Here is a 6,000-nt window from a genome sequence, read left to right on the forward strand (position 1 = left end):
ACCACACTTCCCTAATGAAGCCAGCTCTTAGCAGTTGATCGACTTCTTCCGTAGCCGCCTTACCTCTCTGGGCTAAGATGTCTCTTATTTTGCCGGACCGGCTTGCAGTGTCCATTGACCAAGAGCTCATGGCTTGCTACTTCTAGGGTAATTCCCAGCATGTCCTCAGGCCCCCAATCAAACACATCAGCATTCTCGCGCAGGAATGTGATCACTGTTCCTCACTGGGATTCAACGAGGTTGGATCCATCTTGATATTTTTCAAGCTATCTATGTCGATCGGTACTTTTTGAAGTTCTTCTATGGGAGTCATCTGCTCCTTCTCTAATTTTCTCTCATTTTGAGGCAGATCTTCTTAATTAGTAAGGTCTCCCACACACCCTTTCCTTTCATCGAGAGCAAGTAGCATGATCTAGCTTCTCGCTAGTTACTACAAATGATTTTGACTTCCTCGGGGGTTGAGAACTTTACCATTTGGTGGTAAGTTGATGCGACCGCCTGTAGGCTATTCAAGGAAGTTCTCTCGAGGATAACATTGAAGGCGAATTTGATGTTCATCTCCAAGAAATAGATCTAGATGGTGGATTGGCAAGGGTATCCACCGACTATTAGAGGGAGTGTGATCATCTCTTCTACCATGAACGAGTGCCCTATGAATCCGATGATGGGGCATAGGCAGGGCTGTAGCTTGGACTTATCATTGCTCATCTAATTAAAGGCTTTAAGGATCAGGATATCAGTGGAATTCCTTGTGTCGACCAAGATCTTATTGACTCGAAAGCCATCAATCTCAGCTGATATAATGAAAGGATCATAATGAGGTGTCTTAATGCCTTTCAAATCAGCATTGCTAAAGGAGATGGGCTGGTCCATCCTTGGCCTTTTTCACACATGTTGACGTCTAATACTTGTCTAGCATACTTCTTCCAAGAATTATTGTACACCCCCTGTTGTCGGCCCACCGCTGATGGTGTTGATGACGCCTTGACTGCCAATCTCTATAGGCTGCTTGTCTGGTTATTGTTAGGGATGAGGCATTCTATAACGGGACCTACTGGATTTCTCTGAGTGGAGTCTCTCCTGTCCTGTTGAGAAAGAAGTTTTCTTAGGTATCCTCTCTAAATCAGGTCTTCAATATCCATCTCAAGGACTTGGTAGTCATTAGTGAAATGGTTGTAAACTTTATGGTTCTAGTAGTACTAGTTTGGATCTCGACGTCGAGGATCTAACTTCATACAAGGAAGGGTGGAGTTCAAGTACCCCTCCTTGTGGATTATGTAGAGGGCTTACATCAAAGTAGCATTTAGGGAAGTGAGGGCTATCCTCTTGGCCGCCTCCTTCCTCTGATCTCTCCTACCGGCCCTATTCGGCCTGGGGTCTGTTCTGGGGGATCCTTGGTCATCACTTCTCTTGGAGAGGGGTAGACCCCTACCGTTGGTTCTGCTGTAGTTGATGTTGTTCCTACTACTACTACCTCTTCTCTAGCCCAGCTACGATAGCGGCCATGGTGACCATATTGTCAGGGTCATCAACTTCTAGCCTTTTGACCTAGAATCTCTTAATGTAGTCCCTAAGGATTTCTCCTGGCTCTTGTTTCTTCTATAGCAAGATGTGGGTAGGCAGCTTTTGTTTGGTGTCGGCCAAGAAGTGATACACAAACTTCTGGTTGAGCTGCTTAAGGTTATTGATGGATTTCCTTCCAATGACTTCTACCATAACTTAGCACTTCTCGTTAGGGTGATGGGTAAGGATATACAGATGATTGTCTCTGATACTTATAGCATGGTCATCATGTTATAGAAGTTTTGTGCATGCTCCACTAGATTTCCCTCACCTTTACTTCTCAATGTGAGGCATCTTAAAGTTTTCACAAGGGGTGGTTCATGATCCAGTATGAGAGGGGAGTGTTCCCCCCAATAGTGTTGGCGACTAGGTTGAAGGTCTGGTAATAAATGGATGCAGGGTCTGTGGCTGAAAGTTCCTAGAGCGGCATGAGGAGGTTGGATGCCACGTGACATCATCCGTGTTAGCATGCTCTAGGCTATCATGATTAAAGCTGAGGCTTTCCCCTATCACTTCCATATACTACTTATGCTACTGAGTAGGAGCTGCAAAGCGTATCTGTTGACAATGTAGGGGAGATATATACTCCATGTCATCACTTGGGTTTTGTTGTCTGGCCTAAGCGGCTAGCTCAGGAGGAGGAGGAATGAATGGTTGACCCGCAAGAGGCAGAGAGACAAATAATGGAGGACACGCTGGTGGCAGGTAAGGAGAAAATAGTGGTGGACCAGCTGGAGGCGGGTGAGAAATAGAGGAGGGTTGTTGGGGAGGAATCCGGCTAATGAGCTTATTGGTGAAGATAGTGAATTGCTGCTGGAGAGACTAAGAAATCCTCTAAGCAGATTCTTCCAACTGGGCTTGAGTGACATAGTCCACACATAGTTCTTCAAGGAATGGGTTGAAGGATCTACTTAGGTTATCAAAACCAGACATCATGTATGAAGAAGAAAGAAGGCCCCACGATGGGCATCAAACTATTGACATCAGTTGTCAATCAGTTACGAGGGATGTGGGGTTCTCAAACTTCTTTAGATAGGTGGACCTTAGGGCTAAGAGCTCCATCCTACACATGAAGATTACTAAGAGGTCGGAGTTTGGATATATGGTGGTTTCTCTGACGATCAAGTTAGTAGAAAGCTTGAGGGGAGAAGATGAATAGTGAGAGAGTTTTTTAGGGCAGGATTTTTGCTTACCTTTTGTAGTAAGCATCACTTCCTTTTTATAGCAGGTTCCAAAGGGTAAATGGATAACTTAAGCTGAGTCCAAGTAGACTGCTTTGTTGGCATCTACTTTATAGAGCTCGGCTACTTAGGGAGATGAGTCACCCAAGCATTTAATGCGATGGTGACTGGACGGTGTAGTGCTGGCGAGGTCTGATGTGTCATAAAGACTTTTGAGGCACGAGTGACGATGATTCTAATCATGAAAATAATGTGAAGGAAATCTACTTTTGGTGCTGACTAGAAGATGATACCTTCCAACTCATCTCATCGGAGGTCAACAAGTACCACCTTTCTAGTTAGCTTCGCAAGCTACCGGCTCAGATTGCTCGAGTAGGGATGTAACATTGCAAATTTTTCCTTCAGATGATTGTATACCGCTACCGATATCGATCCATAAATCAGTAAATTATTTCCTTCCTTATATCCCATATAATCTTCTAGTATGAGGATTTTAACTTAGCTAATTCTCATATTATGATCTTGTTAACTAAGCTATAGCATGCATATAAACTTAACATGTAAACCTAAACTAACCATACTTTAAAATTTGATTAGAGATAACCCAATTGTTAAATACCTATTTTGAAACTCTTTAATTAACATAATTGTTTAATTTGATCAACCATGTTAGTGGGTGAATTTTTTGCATAAAAGCCCTCAACTTTGGCCAAATTTGAAGATTTCTCTTCACATGGGCTTTATATACTAGTACACTCTACCTCTCCTTTTGTCATTTTCAAAAAAAAATCCAAACCTTATTCCCTCCCCTCTCCTCTGGTAGACCAAACCCCAACCACCTCTCCTCTTGTAAAAAAAAAGATTTCATAACTTCATCTCTCAAGCTCTAGAGATAGAACAAAAAGGAGAGGAGAAAGAAGATAGTTTGAGGATTTTAGAGGAGGAAGTGGAGCAAAGTCTCAAACCAAGATATAATTGCTTATAATTCTCTTATTTATGTTGTTATTAGGAATATAAGACTAAAATTATAGGATTTTAATTTGGTGTTTGGTGTTGCATGTGAGGATTTACCATTGCATGTTACATTGAAGCAAGGATTAGCCCTTGCATGTCAATGCCTAGTTATAAAAATATGATCTTTGTATCTATGAGCATAGAAAATATGATATTTAGTGGTTTTCAATCCAAATGTAATTGTTTGGTGTAAAATTTGTAATAAGAAAAATAATGAAACAATCGTATTTGATTTATTCTCTCTAACTGCTTAGAAAAAGAATGACTACAACCCTCACAATCTCGATTACAATTAGATTTTCTGATTACAAAAGAGAGGAGAATGATCTGGATCCTCCCCTTTGTTTAATTCTGGGTTCTTCATGGTGGCGATGGAGTGCCTCGTTCGAATGCTCGTGTAGAGTTTGCTCTTCGTTGACGATCTGCACGTCTTGATTCAATAGAACGGTATCTCCTCCTCACGATTTGACGCTGTGGAGAACTTGCATGGTAAGTTTGAAACTCTGAAAGAGTTGATAACTCAGAGAGAGTTTAAACTCTTAAAAAAGAGTTGATTTGAACCGAAAGTTCGGTTAATAAGCCAAGGTAATGCTCCAAGAATTTTGTTGCTGCAATAAGCTCCAAGATGCCATATCGAAGATCCCCCAAAAAGTCAGCCAAAGATCTCCTCCTCGATACCAACCTCTAGGGTTAATCCAAGCCAAGAAGTTCTAACCCTTAACTCGGTTGAGTTTCTTCTTATTTATAGAGGATTAAATGGTGTAACTACCCCTTAAATCACTTCTAAGTGGGGTGTAACCGCCCTCAAATCATGGGAAACAGTTTTAAAACTGTTCAAGGGTTTAAAGTGTGTAATCCCCCCTAAAATCTTTCAATAATGGGGTCTAACCGACCCCATTAAGTAGAGATACGGTTTAAAAAGACCGTTCAGGTTCTGTTTGAACCAGTCAAATGTAAAAAACGCGGGTCTGACTCCCGCGTTTTAATGTTGCAACGCAGGTTTGACTCCGACGTTTTGATATTGCAACGCAGGGAGGACTTCTGCATTATGTTGCTGACACACAGGGAGGACCTCCGCGTTTTGGTGTGGCAACACAGGGAGGACCTCTGCATTTTGTTCCGGGAACACAGCCATGAGCTATGCGTTTTGAATCTGGGATGCACAGGTAAGATCTGCGTCTGGATTTGAAGAGACCGTCAATTTGTAGTCTCTTTTGTTAGAGCGTTACAAAGATCGTCATATTGTAATCTTCGTCTTGGCTCCTTAAAAATATAAGAGTCATCAAATTGTAACTCCAGATATTGATTATGAAGGCTGTTGATTAGAGCTTTCATCAGTTGTTGTGAAGGTCGTCAGATTGTAACCTTCATCGATCTACATAAAAGTCTTTAAATTATAACCTTCTGGAAGACATCAGATTGTAACTTCCATCATCGGTGTTTAATGGAGATTTGCTATCTATTGTGATTTTTAGATAGCCTACAGAACCCCCTCTAAAGTTTTCGAAAGTTCACGGTTGATTAGGACGAATTTTAGGAATACTTTGGATCTCAACTCTGATCTTGGAGTAGTTGATTCCTTGTCATAAAGGAGCCGTTCTCTGCACTTGCTTGAAAGGCATCTTGGTTGAAGGGATTTTCCACACAGGACCTGTGTGATGATGAGCTTCAAATAGAAACAATAGCGATGGTACAAGCTACTCATAAGCAGAAGCTATCAAACATCACGTCACGGCTCACCCCCATTCAGTTGATGGGTCCGCAAACATTCATAGGATTTTTGGTAAACCCTCAGCCATCAACAGATTTGATAAGACTTTATTAACTACCGTTTGAGTCGGGCTAGCATGTGAATTATTTGAATCCATTTCACATGTAACGTTGTGCTAAGAGAATGAACTCTTTTAGACTTGATGCTATGATTTTGAATACATAGACTTTGTCATTTTTACAGAAAAAGACTAACCGACAATGCGTGTTAGGCGTAGACTTATCCCTAATTAAGGATCGAGATAAAGTCCTCTATGCATGTGAGGCATGGATTTTGGTGTCTTTTTCACAGCAAAAGACTAACCGACAACCCGTGTTAGGCATAGGCTTATCCCTACTTAGGATTTGGGATAAAGTTCTCCATGCGTGTAAGACATGAATTTTGGCGTTATTAATAACGACCTGCCATAATATTGAATACGTAGGGTTTGCTATTATTGCGGGAATAGGCTACCTGACAGCATGTGTTAGA

This window comes from Asparagus officinalis, unplaced genomic scaffold (assembly GCF_001876935.1).
Source record: "Asparagus officinalis unplaced genomic scaffold, Aspof.V1 AsparagusV1_Un88, whole genome shotgun sequence".
NCBI classification, from domain to species: domain Eukaryota; kingdom Viridiplantae; phylum Streptophyta; class Magnoliopsida; order Asparagales; family Asparagaceae; genus Asparagus; species Asparagus officinalis.